The following is an 18,507-nucleotide window of genomic DNA, read 5'->3' as shown; positions in this document are numbered from 1 at the left end:
ACCTGCCTGCTCTTTACATCAGGGTTGGTAAAAGTTGGGCTAAGGGTGTTGTAGCTCTTTCAGGACCAAGTGCAGAGTCTAAAGGTCGGACTGAATCCCCAGCTGCCCTTTGCATAGGGCAAGTAGTGTGGCCAAGAGACAGTTACTCAAGTCAGGTGCCTGGGGGCCTGGAGGCCAGTCTTGTATCTGCCACCAATAGGCTTTAGGAGAAGGCATGTAACGGCTTGGAGCCTGAGCTCCATTTCTCTATAAAACTAGGGTAACTGCTGACTTCATTGGGTTATTTTGAAGCTCAGTTGAGTTCATGAATGTGAAATGTACAGCACGGTGCCTGGCACATGGTAGTGCTCAGTAATTTAGATGACTTTACTGTGACAGTTCCTGGCCCTGAACTGGAAGCAGAGATGTGGCCATGGCTGGTGCTTTTTAAATTCCATTTTGTATTTACTGCTTTGGAAAGTTCTGAACGTGGCAGAGGCCAAAGTACCAATAAATTCCACTCTGTTAAACCAGCACATTTAATATAGGGATCAATCCCTCACCATGGCAAGGCTGTGATTTTATGCCAACTGCCATCCAGGCAGTGGCTGCCAAGAGCAAGAGAAGCCTTTGTTATTCCATGTGCCACCTAGAGATCCAGCCTCAAGGTAGCTCAGTGGATATGGGAAACAGGCAGGGAGGGACGCTGGGGGCCTGTGTAGGTAAGGGCCCCTACACAGCCAACCTTGTCCAGAGCGTAGATCTCTAAAAACAGGGAGACCTGAGTTCCATTTTTGTCTCTGCCAATGATCTCGATGTGTTCTTAGACGTGTCACTTCATAGCATCAGTTCTTTCATCTGTAAGTGGGACTAATGATATCTGCTTTATAAGATTGTGGAGAGGATGAAATTAGATAGTGCACATACAGCCCTTGGCAGAGTGCCGGTAGTGTAGTTATTACACACCAATTGACAGCTATTATTATTACCACTATTAATGAGATTCAGGACTGCCGAGTGTTGTGGGGTGGGTTGGCACTGCACGAGTGTGTGCGCAAGAGGTGTTATGTAGGAGCTGAAGTCCATGCAGGGGTCCGAGATGTGCAGCATCCTTGGAGGAAGGAGCACCTTTTAAAGTTTATCCATTTTGCAATTTTCTCAAGACAGGTAGCAGCCCTGATCCAAAGGGTAGTGAGCCCTGGAAAGGTTTCTAATCCCAATATTGGTATGTAAATGGGGGACATGCCTGTGAGCTGTGGCTTTAGTCCTCCCATCTGAAGGGTAGAGTCCCTGGGAAGAGGGCAGAGAGCCGCTTACCTCTGCACAGGGGCTCTGTGTCATTCCAGTACGGGTCCTGGACATAGATGCACTCTATGATGGCCGGGCCCTGCTCCAGGGAGTGGCCAGGGTCACAGGCAAACTCCGCTATGGTCCCGATGTTGTAGGTTGGGTCCGATGTGGTGAAGTTCCCATTCTGAATATAAGGCTCATAGCAGTGGCCTTTCTCAAATGCTGGGGTGGGAATACAAAGGGAGACATCCACTCAGATGAGTTGGGGACACCCCAGGGTGCTGCATCCCAGGAGATGAGGCCCCTCTTGTTGTTTAGAAAAATCCCAAGGAATATAAGTACCAGAACATGTGTCCTTGTTCCAGCTGACCTGATGAGACCCCTTGGGCCATTCACTTGCCTGCTTGGGGCCTAATTGTTTTCAAATCTAAACTGGGAATAAGACTCTCTGGCTCTCTACTCTGCAGAGAGTTGTGTTTTAATTTCTTTTCATATCCCATGGGGTTCCCACTTCAGAGTCCTGATTTCTGCCACCAGAAACCATACATTTGTCTGTGATAATGGCCAACTTTTCTTGGGGGAGCCAGAACAGAAATTCCCCCAATGTACATGAAATACCCAGAGTGCCTCCCCCTGAGGCTGGAGCAGGAGAGGCCCTTGCTAGTTCTTCTTGGAGGAAGAGGTTGCTGGACTCTAAGAGGTCCACTGGGGAAAGTAAAGTGAAAGATTAGGAACCCCTGTAAGTGCTGGAAAGAAATCTTAGCGCCATTCTTGTCTGCTGGTGGTGTTGGGCAAGTGGCCCAAGTTCCCTCAGTTTCCTCATCTAAAACTCGAGATAATACTAATCCTAACATTTCAATGTGGTTGGGATCAAATAAACAATGTATACAAGGCACCAGGCACATAAAAAGCACCCAGTAAATGGTGGGTGAAATTATTAATAGAACCAGGAGTCAAAGGATCCCTATGGCCACTGGGTCTTCCCCATCCTTAGGAGCCCAGATTTCTATCTCTCAGGACCCAGCACCAGCCCCCCCACCCCACCGAATGCTTCTCATTCACCAGGCCCCCAGCCCAAGAGAAGGAAGGGCCCTCCAGGGACCCTCACCCTCAAATCGGATGTTGAAGGTGGATGCTGCCCGGTCCTGGCTGGATGTGAACTCAATGCGGATGGTGTTGCCATCACTCAGGAGGCCCTCAAAGGGGACAGTCTCGGTTTGGAGGGAGTCATACAGAAGAGCTGACTTGTTGGTCTCCCGCTGTGGACCATCATCCTGGTGGTACAAAAGGAGATGATGAATTCTGAGAGATTTTCCTGTGCCACTGACTCAGCAAAGAAAGAACTGTGTTATGATTGCCTCCTTTGGAAAGTCGCATTCCTGGATTCAAAACATGACTTTGCCTCTTGCTTGCCCACACGACCTGTGTCACCATGGTGGACCTGATTCTTCTTCTACAGAGTGGGATTAAATGCTTGTCCTGGACTCCCTATGGATTTATTCTGAGGTTGTAGGGAAATTGGTAAGTGTGATGTAATAAACCAATTAATGAACTATCAAATTGATGTTTATTATAATATCAGTCATTGAGAAGTTGAGATTAATGAACTAATATCTTTGCTGAAACAGTGGCTTATATAAAGTCAGGAAGACCTGGGTTTGAGTCCCAGCTGTATAACTTCTAAGTTGTATGACTTCGAGCAAGAGAAATTTACCTCTCCGATCTGTTATTTTCTCATCTGTAAAGTGGGTACAATCAGACTTATGTCAGAATGCAGGGATGAGAGATCATGCATATAAAGTATCCAGGACAGAGCTGGTGTTTAAGTCCCATTTATTAAGAATTTGATCCCTATAAGGCTCTAACTATGATCCTCAATTCCTAAGAGCACTGTGTGGGAAGTAGTCAGGAGCTCTGATTTCCAGTCTCCAACTCTCAATCAACCGAGTTTACATAAGTCTCAAAACATCTTTGGGCCTCAATTTCCCCAGCATGAAAGGAAGGATTACGTCTTTCTGACCTATTTTATAAATACACTTTGAAAAAATTTTAAAATAAAGTGCACTGAAAAATAAAATGTATTCGACAAAATGTTGGATGTTTATTTTTATGGTTATTAAGACCGTTTGATACTTGACTGCTTGCTAGTCCTGGTATTTTTAAAGAAATTATACAAAAGTGAGGAAGAAAACAGTATACAAATTAGATAACTTTCTTTTATGGAGTCATAAACACACAGTTTTAATCCTTTGAGCCTTTTACCGTGACTCATAAAAACGGTTTATGTTGCCCAGATGAATTTGTAATGTAAGACGCATAAATGTGGGAGCAAAGTTTGTTCATTTTGCCATGTGTCCAGTGTGGCTGAGACAAGGAGGGAGCTGCCGTGGAGGCCAGGGGCCGTCCCAGGAGTGGGGAGGGGCATCCCACAGACTTTTAATCTCAGCTGACTCTGTTATAGCTTGGGGGCTGTATGCCAGGGCTCCTCTTTCAAAGAACAGAAGTCTTTGGCAAAAAGGGTCACTCAAAAAAAGTTCAACTCCCAGATCAACCACTTTCTTTCCCATTCTTATCACTATGTCTGCTTCCAAGGGAACCCAAGCCAAGAAAGCAACTGAGACCCTCGTTTTTAAAGAATATTCTAGAATAAGTTCCTACAATATTAAAGTTTTAAGGTTCTGGATTCTATGCCTATTACTTAGAGGCTACAGACGTGCTTTTGCTTAGATGTTGCCTTGGAACTTCTTTTGAGTTGTGTTATGGGTATTAGGCTAATTTTTCCATTTCGACTTTCTATCATTCCAGGAACCAATGTTCTTTAATTCTCTGCTGTTCCCCACGGCACCTAACACATGGCTGGGCACAGAGCAGGTGATCAGTAAACACCCCTTCCTCATTCCACTGCAGAAAAGGATGTGCATTAGCCTCATGCGAGAAAAACTCAAATCAAGTCAGGGTGGGGGGCAGGGGAAGGAGGGCTGGGGGTTAGGGTGTATGGCACGCCTCTTGGGGGCAAGAAACAATTATAAGAGGGTCTTTACCTAACAAATGCAATCAATGTAACCTAATTCTTTGTGCCCTCAATGAACCTGAAATAACAACAACAATAATAATGATAATAAAAGGTGGTGCAAAAGAAAGAATGAGGCAGGCAATGTGGGGCCTGGATGCCCGGTTTGTTTTGCCTCCCCCTGCTGTGTGGCCAGGGGTAAGTCTGTTTCCCTCTCTATGCTGTAGTTTCCTTATCTGTAAAAAGAAGAGATTGAAGCTGATGGTCTCTGAGATCCTTGTCATTCACCTACCTTTTCTTTTCTTGAATTCCATGAGTCAAAGCTTCACCATGTCAGGACTCCAAACCCTTGGCTACAATCTAACACTCCGGGAGGGAAAGGGGCTGTGTGCAGACCTTTCGAGGCTTACCTGTCCTTCTCATGCAGCGACAGCCTCTCAAAGTGGAGGTGCAGCTTCTGTCCCTCCGGAGCTTCAATGGTCCACATGCAGAACTGACTCCCATTGGAATTTCCAGGGTAACTTGGGGAGAGGACGCGGCCAATGGTAGCATTGTGCACTGCCCCTCCACAAGGGGTTGGATGCGAAAGTAGGGGTGGGAGGGTGAGAGGGAGAGCAGAGACAGAGGAAGTTAGTGTTTGGCTCTTTCCCGACACTTACCCCTAACCCTAAGCGAGAGTGAAATACCAGAGACCTGTGGTGGGAAAAACAGGGCAAGGAAAGGAAAGCTTGGAAGAAATTTGTTCTCTTGGGAGGAAATCGTCCTATTTTACAGAGGCTCTCACTCCACAGTTGGAACCTTCAATGTGTGTGTTTCATGGTAGGGAATGACTGCCGCTTAAGGACTTTTGCATGGCACTAGCTTTGCCCTGGTTTTAATTATAAAATGGTAATCAAGGATGTAAATAGGCATTTCACAACAGAAGAAATGTATATATGTATATATATATGTACATATATACATGTACATATATACATATATATGTACATATATACATATATATATATATATTTTTTTTTTTTTGAGACAGAGCCTCAAGCTGTTGACCTGGAGAGTGTGGTGGCATCACATAGCTCACAGCAACCTCCAACTCCTGGGCTCAAGCGATTCTCCTGCCTCAGCCTCCCAAGTAGCTGGGACTATAGGCGCCCACCACAACGCCTGGCTATTTCTTGGTTGCAGCCGTCATTGTTGCTTGGCGGGCCCGGGTTAGATTTGAACCCACCAGCTCAGGTGTATGTGGCTGGCACCTTAGCTTCTTGAGCCATAGGCACCAAGCCAGAAGAAGTATATTTTGAGTACTTAGTAAGCACTAAAAAAAATTCAGCTTCGCTAATAATAAAAGAAATGTCAATCTAAACTACATTCCACTTTCATCCACCTAATTGGCCAAAGTAAAAAGCAGTAATAAAAGTTGAAGATGGTAAAAGCTTATTCTTATTCACAACTGGTTAGAATGCAAACTGTGATGTGCTTGCAGGAGAGCTTTCAGTGAGAAGTCTAGAAAATAATTTTAGTACTTTGACCCAGTAATTAGGGTTCTGGAAATTTATCCTAGAAAGAGATCTGGAGATTTGCACAAAGATTTAGCAATAAACATTTTCACTGCTCTCTTGTTTTGAAGAGTAGAAAGTGAGAAATAATATGAATGTCCACTCCAGATGTTTAGTGAAATACAGTCATGCACCACATAATGACGTTTGAGTCAATGACAGACCACATATAAAACACTGGTCCCATGAGATTATGGTGTCCTATTTTTATTGTACATTTTCTAGGTTTAGATACTGAAATACTTGCCATTGTATTCCAATTGCCTGGGAAATTCAGTACAGTTTCATGCTATACAGGCTTATGATCTCTGAGTAACAGGGGATATAGCCTAGGTGCGGAGGAGGTTATACCATAGAAGGTTGTGTGAATGTGCTCTGTAATGTTTGCACAATGACAAAATCACCTAAGGACACATTTCTCAGGATGCATCCTTGTCATTAAGTCATGATACATAACTGTAAATAATGTCACTGCTATAGTTAGAAAAGACCATGTCCTCAAGGAATGCTTAAGAATATAGAATTCCTGGCTGCACCTATAGCTTAGTGGGTAGGGTGCCAGCCACGTATACCTAGGGTGGCGGGTTTGAATCCAGCCCAGGCCAGCTAAGTGGGTAGGGTGCCAGCCACATACACCCAGGGTGGTGGGTTTGATCCAGCCCGGGCCAGCTAAAAACAACAATGGCAACCACAACAAAAAAAAATAGCTGGGCTTTGGGTGGTGTCTGTGGCTCCAAGGAGTAGGGTGTTGGCCCCATAATACCGGAGGTGGCAGGTTCAAACCCGGCCCCAGCCAAAAACTGCAAAAAATATAAAAAATAAAATAAAATAAATAGATGGGTGTTGTGGTGAGTGCCTGTAGTCCCAGCTACTTGGGAGGCTGAGGCAGGAGAATCACTTAAGCCCAAGAGTTGGAGGTTGCTGACACCACAGCATTCTACCGAGGGTGACATAGTGAGACTCTGTCTCAAAAAAAAAAAAAAGAAGAAGAAGAAAAAAAGAACATAGGATTCCTTAGAAGGCCAAAGCAGGAGGATTGTTTGAGGCCACGCATTCAAGACCAGCCTGAGAAACATAGGGAGATCCTGTATCTACAAAAAAAAAACAAAAAACAAAAAAAAAACAGAAAAATTATCCAGGTGTTGTGGCATATGCCTATAGTCCTATAGACCTAGTTGCTAAGGAGGCTGAAGCAGGAGGATTCCTTGAGCCGAGGAGTTGAAGGCTGCAGGGAGCTATGACTGTGCTACTGCACTCCAGCCTGGGCAACAGAGTTAGACTCTATCTCAAAGAAAAAAAAAAAAAAGGACATAGAAAAATGTTCACTATTTTTTAAGGGAAAAAAACCTAGCAAGTTAGAAAATGGTCTGTCATACCTATTTTAATGAGCTATTTGCAAGGATCAATTGAGACCAGGAATATAAAAGTGATTTCTTTCTACTTTATACACTTCTATATTTCTTGAATTTTTTTTAACCAAAGTCATATATTACTTTTATCATAAAAATCTAATAAGGAAATATTACCAAGTGATTTGTACACTGGAAAGAACTCTTTCCAGTTCACAAATAAGGAGGTATTCTTATCTGTATTCTTCGGAGATATTGGGAAATAGTTTTCACGTGCATGGTTAGGGAGAGTTATTCTGGTGGGCAGCAGACCCCTCTCACCACAGGAAGGGACGTGAAGTATAACCAGGGGGTTGTGGTGGGTGAAAGCCCCAAACCATGACCAGGTTTTCAAGTCTTGAGATCCATTTCTGTTTTTTAGATCAAAGAAGCTTAAAAAAATGTTTTCGGCCCAAGAACATGTCCTTTGGTTTCCCCTCCATTTTCAGAGGAATACAAGGATGGAATACAAGGATGAAAAATTGAACAGGTAGTTTGGAGCCATCTCGCAGAGGGTTAAAGAAGTTTGTAGGTTCCACAAGAGCTGGGACTGTTATTTTGTTTGTTTTTCATCATACCAGCAGAAGCCAGAAGAGCCCATAGGATATGATCAGTAAATATTTATTAAATAAACAGAAACCATTAATTTTGAAAAAGAGGTAAAAAGAGTCTGGAGGTGTTAAGTCACTTGCTCAAGGACACATAGCCAGTGAGTGGAGCAGATGGTACTTGAGCTCGGTCTGCCTCGCTCCAGAATCTGTTATGGAAGCCTCTGCTTCACCCTGTATCTCCTGATGATACTCTGTTGATCCAGAAAGGTGCATGAAACATTGTGGGTTCCTCATAAATGTTCATTGATTGAAAGAATGAATGTTGTTTTTTTTTTTCTTGTCCTCTGGCACAAGTTCAAAGCTTGACACATGGCAGGCACTCATTAAATATTTGTTGAATGACTGTATGATTGAATAGGGCTGTGATAGGAGGAAAGGGTAGATAGCTGTCCTGTGTGCTTCAAACTCTGCTGTGACAGTCAGCAAAGCCATTGCCAAGAAATGCCACACTTCTCTCAGGATCACAGACAGCATGAGGTTACTGTCTCTCTCCAGGCTGTTTATTTTTAGGTGGAGAGATTGTCCTCTCAAGCAAGCTAGTTCTAGGTTCAACCCTTGCTTGTGCTAGTTATTTGCTGTGGCTTTAGGACAAGTCACTTAAGTTCTATGAATTGAGTTTACCCATATGAGGTGAGTAAAATGGTGGTAATTATTCCACCCTCCTTACAGGACTGCTGCAAGAAATCAATGAAATGATGTGTACAGAGAGCTTGCTACCATTCCTGGCACAAAGGAGGTGGTCAAAATGCTGCCAGCATTATCGCCCTGTGGCTTGAGAGCTGAAGATGGAGGGCACTGCCTCTGGTGGGGGGTGCCAGCCATCTGTCCACCCGAGCTGCTGATCATTTCCTGCCTTTCTGCCCCCTTTTGGCCTTATTAAGCCAACTGATGGCTCTGTCTGGCTTCAGTTTGCCAGCCATGGCTCCCCATCCATCTTCCTTAGCACAAATTGAGGCTTAATTCTTCTCTGATTTTGCACATAGGTAAAAATTAACATGAGACAGGCATGGAGACTAACTGCCCTATGGTCTGAATTTGCTTTTTGTTAAACAAACCAAAAAAAAAAAAAAAGTGAAGTTCTGAAGGGCCTTGGGGGAACAATATTGCCACAATGAAATCTCAGAATTTATGATCAGCTCTCATTTACTTTTTGAATTCCACTTGACTGTAAATGCCTGGAGAGCAGAATTTATGTTTTATTATTTCCAGTATTCTCTCTGTACATGGAGCATAGCCTGGCACATATTAGGTGCTCAATTAACATGGGAAACCTATACTCTCTCAACCACTATCAGGATTGTTGAAAATCTAAAAAGATTTTTGCTTTCTTGATAGCTGAAGATGGTTGAGGCTGGGCCCACTAGTGCAAGGACAGATTTCTGCAGCCTAGAGCTTCTTAAACTTTAATTTGCACATGAATCATCCAGGGGGCATGTTAAAATAAAAATCCTGACTGTGTGCATGGCTTATGCCTTGAATCCCGGCACTTTGGGAGACTGAGGCAGGAAGATTGCTTGAGGCTAGAGATTCCATACTAGCCTGGGCAGGATAGAAAGACCTTGTCTCTACAAAAAAAAAATAAAATAAGAAAAATTAGCCAGGAGTGATGTTATGTTCCTATAATCCTAGCTACTTGAAAAGCTGAGGCAGGAGGTTTGCTTGAACCCAGGAGGTCACGGCTGCCAGATCTTGCCGTGCACTCCAGCCTTGGTGACAGAGCAAGACCCTGTCTCTAAAAATAAAATAAGATAAAATAAAATAAAGTATCCTAATTCAGTCGATCATTCATGGGGCCCAGGATTCTGCATTAATAATCTCATCAGTCTGAGGACCATACTGAGTAGTGAAGGGATAAGGGAAAGCGCTCAGGAGAAAAGGATGCTGTACGGAGTCCTGCCACTTTAACCAGGAGACTTCTCCCTGAACCTCATTCTCTTCAACTGTCGAGGGGCAACCTTTCCTCCCTGAGCTCAAGTGAAATAGCAGCTGCTGTTGTCTTAACTGATTTCCACAGACCTATTCTGACCGCCTCAACCCTCTGTTTTCCACATAGAAGCCAGAACAATCACTCCTCTGCTTACGTGTTTACAGATTCCTCCTTCCGGTTGCTCACATCCTCTTGGGATTTAGGAAGCAATACGGTTGTTGCCCACGGCTCCACCTCCTATCCTGCCATTTTTACCTACAGTTTCACCAGATTGGTGCTTTCTTTTTTAACTTCCTCAAACTTACCTAATGCCTTCTCACCTCTGAACCTTTCCTAGTCTGGTTCTTCTGCCTGGACTAATCATTTCCATTCTGCATCTACAGTTCAGTCTGATGATCTCCAACTTAACTTCCAGATCATGGTTTAAGAGTCTTCTCATTGGGTGACCCTTCCCTGACCCTTCACACATCACCTGGTGACCCTTCCCTGACCCTTCACACATCACTGTCCTTGTCCCAGGTCGGGCCCCATCGCCATTTTCTCCCCGCATGCCTTTTCTCCATTGTAACGCCTCTCACAATTACACCCATGTCTCCTCTGTGCTTGCTTACTCTGCTGCATTCCGCCCTGTGAACGTCTGCCCCGGTACGTAGCACAGTCTGTTAGAATCACATCTGCCCCCTTGTTTAGTCATTTGCACACACTATATCCTCATCTAGACCAGACACTCTGTGGGGGCAGGGTCCCTGCAGAAGCTGTAGAACCCAGGCAGTGTCTGGCAGCCAACAGTCACCCAGTGGATGTTTCTTGAATGATTACATAGATCCACATAGAAAAGTCTTTGAATGACAAAGAAGCAGCAACATATGCTTAAAATTCCTCTGCCTTGAAGTCTCAGATTCTATCTGCAAACCCAGAAGGCTTTTTCCTTATTAGAGAGCATCAGACTGCATTAGCAGGCTAACCGCAACAATTTCTGTCTGGTGATTTTGAGCAAGTGACTTCACCTTCACAAGCCTCATCTGTAAAATGGGGATAGTGGCTCCCATCACATAGGTTTTCTGTGAGAACCAAGTTCAGCTCCTAGTATGATGCTTGCCTCATATTGGCTGAGCTAAGAAAATGGCAGCAGTCACAGGCAAAGCACAAGAAACAAAAGAAAAAATAATTAATTTTATTAAAATTAAAACCTTTTAGCATCAAATGATGCTATCAAGAAGTTATGACACAGCCCACAGAATGGATCAAAATATTTGCAAATCAGATAGCAAATCATCCCTAATATGTAAAGAAGGTTTACCTCCCAACAACAAAAATAACCCAATTAAAAAATGGGCTAAGGACTCAAATAGACGTTTCCACAAAGAAGACATCCAAATGGCCATCAAGCACATCAAAAGATGGTTGACATTAGTCATCAGAGAAAAACAAATCAAAACCAGGATGCACTACCTTCATACCCACTAGGATGGCTATAGTAAAAACAACATGGAAAATAACAAGTGTTGGCAAGGATGTGGAGAAATTGGTAGTCCTGTACATTGCCAGTGAGAAAATAAAATGGTGCAGGCCAGGCACAGGGACACACACCTGTAATCCTAACACTCTGGGAAGCTAAGACAAGAGGATTAACCCACGAGCTTGAGGTTGCAAGGAGCTACAATGACACCACTGCAGTCTGCCTGGGGTGACAAAGTGAGACTCTATCTCAGAAAAAGAAAAGAAAAGAAAAGAAAGGTGCAGTTGCTGTGGAAAACATTTTGATGGTTCCTCAAAAAGCTAAACACAGAATTACCAGATGACTCAGAAATTCCATATCCTTAAGAAAGATGAAATCTATATCCTCACAAATACGTGCGAATGTTCATAGCAGTTGTTCATAGTAGCTAACTAGTGGGAACAACTCAAATGTATCTATTAATGAATGAACAGAGAAAATGTGGCAAAGTAGGCTATTATTCAGCCATAAAAGGGACTGAAGCTCTGATACACGCCACAATGGGCATGAACCTTGAAAACACAAGGGTAAGTGAGAGAAACCAGACACAAAAGTCACATATTGTATGGCTCCTTTACACAAACGTTCCCAATAGGCTGATCCCTGGAGATGGAAAGCAGACTGGTGGCTGCCAAGGTTGGGGGTGGGGTTGGGGAGTGACTGCCAAGGGTCACAGAGTTTCTGTTTGGGATGCTAAAGGTATTTTACAGCAAGTAGCGGTGGTGGTCGCACAATATTGTCAACATGTGGAATGTCTTTAATGGTAAATTTCAAGTTATGTGTATTTTGCTTCAATAAAAAAATTTCAAGGCAGCAGTCATCTGTATTGGGAGCCGTCTGTTCCCCTGGGCTGAGAGCCATTCCCTGAGGTCACTCCTGAGGTCCTGGGGGTTGGTCTTCCCCGTGAGTTTGGTCCATCTGAGGCTGGCATGTACCTGAGCAGATGGGCTCCGGGCTGCTCCAGTGGGGCTTGGGGCATTGATGCACGTCAGTGTCTTGGCACCCTGGAGCTCATAGCCCAGGTGGCAGTGGAAGTGGGCCATGCCACCCGAGTGTAGGTCCATCACCGTGACATCCCCGGAGTTGGGCCGCTGGGGGAAGTTGCAGCTCAGCATGAAGGCTGGGAAGAAATGCAAAGGCAGGCCACGTTATCCCTCTGAAGAGGAGGCCACGAACACGGCCTGCAGCCTGGGGCCAGATTGTGCTGAGGTGGAAAGATGAGGCCGCTGGGGACTGCAGAGCACCAGAGGATGGGATTTTTGATCACAGGGCACTGAAGCTGCCAGGTGAGCACTTTCCTGGGGTTCAAAACTTCACATCTTGACTAAATAGGGACAGTAGGTTTGGAGTGAAAAGTGAGTCCCCATGCCTCATTTGAGCCTGTCTCTACGGGGAGATAGAATGGCCTTATCTTTGGAAACATGAGAAGAAGGATCACTCAGAAAGGTTGGCCCACCCGCACCCACATCTTGGGTATTTGTTTTAAAATGCAGGCATTTGAGGTCGGGTGTGTTAGCTCAAACCTGTAATCCCAGCACTTTGGGAGGCTGAAGTGGGAGGATTGCTTGAGGTCAGGAGTTTGAGACCAACCTGAGCAATACAGTGAGACTCCTGTCTCTACAAAAATAGAAAAATTAGCTGGACATGGTGGTACGCACCCGTGCTTCCAGCTACTCAGGAGGCTGAGGCAAGAGGATCCCTTGAGTCCAAAAGTTTGAGGTTGCAGAGCTATGGTGACACCACTGCACTCTAGCTTGGGTGACAGAGACTCTATCTCAAAAAAAAAAAAAAAAAAAAGTAGATATTTGGACCAGCCCTTGAGGAAAAATGCCCAAGGATGTGAAAACTTAAAACAACTGACCTAGTACATGGTGGGGGGAGGGGGAAGGGGAGAGCAGAGAGAGGGAAAGAGGGAAGGGGCTGGCAGTGGGACATGATTATAAGGGGGACCTTGCCTAACAAATGCCATCAGTGCAACCTGGTTCTTTGTACCCTCAATGAATCCCCAACAATAAAAAGAAAAAAAAAAACATCACTGGCGTGGGAGGTAAGTGCTTGGGCTTTGGAAGGAGACCAACAGGAGCTTATATTCCTTTCCTATCACTTGGAATCCATGTGACCTTGAAACAAGGACTCAGTGCCCTGAACGTCACTGTCTTTATCTTTCTGATGGAGCTGAGAATTTCCCCCACCTCACAGATGGTAGTGGGAACTGAAAGCCATAATGCCGAAAAAGTGCCTCCTTAGCACAACATCCAGCACATGACACTCACAGGACATGGGGGTGGGACAAGGGCGTGCAGTCCATGTCGAGCCCCTCAGTTTTCAAAACAGAACATCAGGTTTATCCTAGCTCCACCCTAGACCATGGTCTGAATTCTCCTACAGCCTAAAATATCTGATTAATTAGGAGGCATAAATTCAAGTTCATGGCTCAACAAGTTGTTATTATGATTATTATTTCATCTTTAAATTTCCACCACCAGCAAAGAGCAACATTGAAAAGTTGTGGTAAAGAGAACACACCCACACGTAGTCATCTGCCTGTTTCAGAAACAGGTGAGAGAAAAGTAAAAATTTTTTTTTCCAGATGTTAATTTGATACAAATGTGAATGGTTCCCCGTATCCTGATGTAATTCCAGCCCTTTGGGAGGCTGAGCTGTGAGGATGGCTCACGACTCCACTTTCCATTCAGTTCTTTTGGTGGCTGGCAAGTCTAAGGGGAGCTCCTGATTGAGAGAAGGGAGACCTGAGATCTGCCCAGGAGCAAATGGGAGGGAGGGCGAGGAAGGGGAGGAAGGAAGGAAAGGGAAAAGGAAGGAAGAGAGGGACAGCGGCAGAGGAGGAAATAAAGGAAGAGGGAGGCAAAGAGAAGGAAGGAGAAAGGAAAAAAGAGAGAAGAATGAATAAAAGCAAAAGAGAGGAGACTGAGAAATAGACTACAAGGAGAGAGAGAAACATGTTGGAGGACGAAAAAAAGAGAAGGACCCTAGTGCTTCTGGCTCTTTTCCAGGAGTCTACAAACTCACTCAGGATCCACGTGCTCAATGTGGGGACCGTGAACTTGAATGGGGAAGAGTGGTTTTCTCATTTTCATTAATCTCTAAATGAATGACAGCACTTCCTTTAATTATGAATGTAGGCAAAAAACTGCAACATATTAGCAGAACCTGTGATTTTGTCATCAAGAGAAAATCCCAGATATTTTTCATATCAGAATGAATCTCTTGACATACTTCTTAAGCTCTTTAGTACTTTGAAATTACAGTAATTATCAGAACTGCTAAGAGATATTATTATTTAATGAATTAAAAAAGAAGCACATGGATTATTATATCCTGGATTAGAACAACATTTTGACAACTGTACTTCATTATGACCGTCTTCTTTTTTTTTTTTTAATTCTTGAGAAACTTTACTAAGTAGAGAATGTTCTTTAGCTCCATCCAGGTAATACAAAAGGTGTAAAGTCTCCATCTTTTTTTATGGCTGAAAAGTATTCCATAGTATACATATACCACAGTTTATTAATCCATTGCTGGGTTAATGGGCACTTGGGTTGTTTTGTACATCTCTGCAATTGTGAATTAAACTACTATAAACATTCTAGTGCAAATGGCCTATGGTCAAATGATTTTCTTTCTGCTGAGCAGATACCTAATAATGGGATACTATCTTTGTCCTTTTTCTTTTTTTTTTTTTTGAGACAGTCTCACCATGTTGTTTTCGGTAGAATGCCATGGCATCACAGCTCACAGCAACCTTAAACTTCTGGGCTCAAATGATTCTGTTACCTCAGCCTCCCAAGTAGCTGGGATTACAGGAACCCACCACAACACCTGGCCATGACCGTCTTCTTTTAAAAATTGCATGTATTTTATTTTATGCTTTTAAAAATCTTATTCTCAGTTTCTCTGAGAAACTATTTTTTTATTTTTGCTTCTAATAAAAAATCTTTTTGAAAAATTATAAAAAAATAAAAATAAAAAAATAAAAATCTTATTCTCAGAAGAGGTTCACCAACGGACCCCTTCTGAGAATAATAGGTTTTGCCAAACTGCCAGAGGGGTCCGTTGGACAAAAAGTTTGAGAATTGGCTACAGAGGGAAACTGAGGCACACACCTATATCTCATAAGCCTTGGCCCGACCCTACCCTGGTAGTGCAGCTGGAAGGTCCCAAGGCCGTCATCCTGGAAGGTCCGGAAGTAGACATAGATGGTGTTGGTGGGGATTCGGATTACCTGTCCCTCCACCAGGAGTGTCTGGTTAGCCAGGACCATCAGGGTGGGGCCATCCACCCCGCGGATAGAGAGCAGTTCCCCCTCGGACAGGTTCATGCTCTTCACCTGGGGACACACAGGAGCACACAGGAGCTCTGAGTCACATGTGAGACAAGGCCTCCCAGGCTGCGAAGGTATCAATGCAGCACCTGCCAACTAGCCCCATGTCCATGTGCCCCAGCCCACAGGGGCCCTGGGAGCATCAAGGCTGCTGAGGGGCTTCATCGGTCTTGTACAAGTAATAAAGGCTGAGGGGACAGTGAAACCAAGCTGTGGGGCAGACTCATCGCAAGGGACCCGTGACTCTGAGACCCCCACAGCTGCCACTTATGAGAGAGGCCCTTGACAGAAGCTCTGGCTGGTGGTGGGATTGATTCTCCTGGAGCTGCTGAATGGGGCAGGGGTTTGATCAACTTGTGCTTAAGGTCCAGTCTCCAGGGAGACAGGAGAAAGATTCCACCAGAACGTGAGCTCCATCCACAAGGGTAGGGATTTCTTCATGGTATTCTGTGCCCCTGGTGCCTGGCACATGGTAGGTGCTCAATCAATATTTATAATACATTCTCCCCTCCTGCATGAGCTGGGAGGTGGGGAGTGAGGGCTGCGCTTCTAAGGGCCCTCTCAGGCCCCTCTTTTACCCTCCCAAATGGTGGCTACAGCTCCAGAGCAATCCATTCTTTCTTCAGAGAACTGGCCACTCGCTTTGCCATTTCCATTTTCCAGGTTTGGACGAGAAAGAAAGGAGATGCTGTAGGTATACACCATGAGGTTGGATAAATGGACTGTGTGTGTGGCGGGGGGAACTTCAGTCAGTTCCCAGTTCTCAGTTTGAAGATTTACGCCATGATGAGGGCTTGGAATTCTATCCCTTTTGCCCCTTGTCTCAGCAGGGCAAGCCTCACCCACAGCTCTTCCTCGTTTTCAAGCTATAAATCTTACTTCTGTTTCTCTTTGTTAAACTCCTCATTCGTCAAAACCCCATGAAAGCCGCCCTCCTCTGTGAGACCTTGCCTGACTTCCTAGGAACTTGCCTATTTCTCCACTGTGATTCCACAACATCCTCTATAAACACCCGCTGGAATCCTTATCAAATAGCATCTTAGGTGTTTCTATATCTCAGTCTGTGAACTCTGTTAGGGAAGGCATTGCATGGTTTTGCACAACACCATGTTGCACTGTGTGAATGAATTCTACTGTGTCTGATGAAGGGCTCCACGCAGTACTAGACATATAGTGGGTCTCTTCATTTATGGCGGGAGAAAGGGGTTTATTAAGCCCAGAAGCTGTTGGACTACAAATTTCCTCCCGTTTACTTTATTTCTGTGTATATTTATTAAGCACCTATAACGTACCAAACACCATGCAAAGCTCTGGGGACTGCAAAGAGCTTCTGAGGGGCTTAATCTGTCTTGTACAAGTAACAGAAAAGCTTTCCTAAACAATGTTCTGGTAAGGTCATACTGCCCCTTATTTTACAAGGGGGAAACTGAGGCTCAGCAAGTTGAAGTTCCTTAGTCAAAGTCAAGCAATTGTAGCTGGAAGCGGTAGGACCTAAAACCTAGATGTATGGGCACTATGCCTCCCTGCTTTTTCTTTCTTCCTTTGTAGGCAAAATTTTAAGAATCAAATGAACCAAGTGGGGCTTGCTTGAGTGTGCAGGTTATATGTTTGAGAGAGAGAGAGAGAGAGGGCATCAAGGAACTTTCCTATTGGGTATAGTGCCTCACTATTCATCATCATGTCTCACCCATGTATTACAAGCTATTTCAGAGGGTCACTGAGTTGGGAACTCCTATTCACTCATCAAAACCCAGCCAAAACTGCCCTGGTTAAAGAAAAGAGAGCACCAAACTGGTTAGGATGGTTAACAGTAAGTCTGACTCAGACAATCCTCCATAGACTTCCTGTCAGGAGAGGCAACTGCTTCAGGCACCTCTCTGGGGTTACCTGGAGTTCCACTCCATAGCTGGTGTACACCGTCACGTTGTACGTGCACTCCAGGAAGTTGTTGAAGGGCAGCGGTGGGTAGTCACTGGAGTCAATGTACCCCTCGGGATCAGAGATACTCACACTGCAGAGAGCTGGAGGGAAGTGCTTTAATTAGGACTTGAGGAACAACTCAGATGGAAGCTCACAGAAGGGCTGGGGGGTGGGATGGGGCCTCTGTGGGGACTTGTATTTTCCGGTCCTTGCTTCTTCGGCTGTTGTTGATTCTTCAGCTCCAGAATGGACATGATAATAAAAATATCAATAATGGACAAAAGTGATCATCTACCATAATACCCCCTGCTAGGCCCCTTCTAGCTAGTCTTTAGGGAGATCCACTCATTGAACAGGATTAGTATTTCATTCCCATTTTAGGGGTAAGAACATAGATGCGCAGAGAGGGGTGTTGTCTGGGCCATGCCCACATAGTGAGCAGGATTTGGAGCCATTGTGTTTGTCTAAAATCCATGTATGCTTGACAATTAGGGGTCCCTCTCTCATGTGTGAAGATGCATCCATGGAGGTGCATTTCATTAAGTCTACATTTCATTAAGAAATACACCTATGGGTGAAAGCCAAAGCGCTCTGGAAAGGTCAGCGGCTCCCAAGCAGGCAAAAGAGTTTTGTTCCAAGATGAAGAGGTTTCAAGTCCCTCTTATTAGCTGTGTGCCCTCGGGCAGGTCGCTTGGGGTCTCATCATTACAATGGGGATGTTAATTCTGAGCCCAGCCCGGAGGCCAAGCTGGTAACTTGGACTTCTCTCTGCCTTCTCTCTCTGTGTGTCAAAACCTGTTCTAAGCCCTGGGGGCGTAGCCCAAAATAAGTCAGGAGAAGCCCTCCAGCAAAGAGCTTCCATTTTAGTGAACAGAAGATCCAAAACCATGTACATGAATAAGCAGACTTAAATGTAGCATGCCTGCTATAGTTACACAATAGTCAGAGGAATGAAAAGCAGGGGAAGGAGTAGAAAACAGGATGTGATG

General features: G+C 44.5%; 1 pseudogene; it reads right to left on the bottom strand.

The window, feature by feature from the left end:
• LOC128574190 (seizure 6-like protein) overlaps positions 1-18,507 on the bottom strand; it is a 160,124-nt pseudogene that overhangs the window by 56,868 nt on the left and 84,749 nt on the right.

Source organism: Nycticebus coucang, chromosome 21 (assembly GCF_027406575.1).
Source record: "Nycticebus coucang isolate mNycCou1 chromosome 21, mNycCou1.pri, whole genome shotgun sequence".
In the NCBI taxonomy this organism is placed as follows: Eukaryota; Metazoa; Chordata; class Mammalia; order Primates; family Lorisidae; genus Nycticebus; species Nycticebus coucang.
Note: the sequence above shows the minus strand (reverse complement) of the source record. Positions and strands in the feature narration are given on the sequence as shown.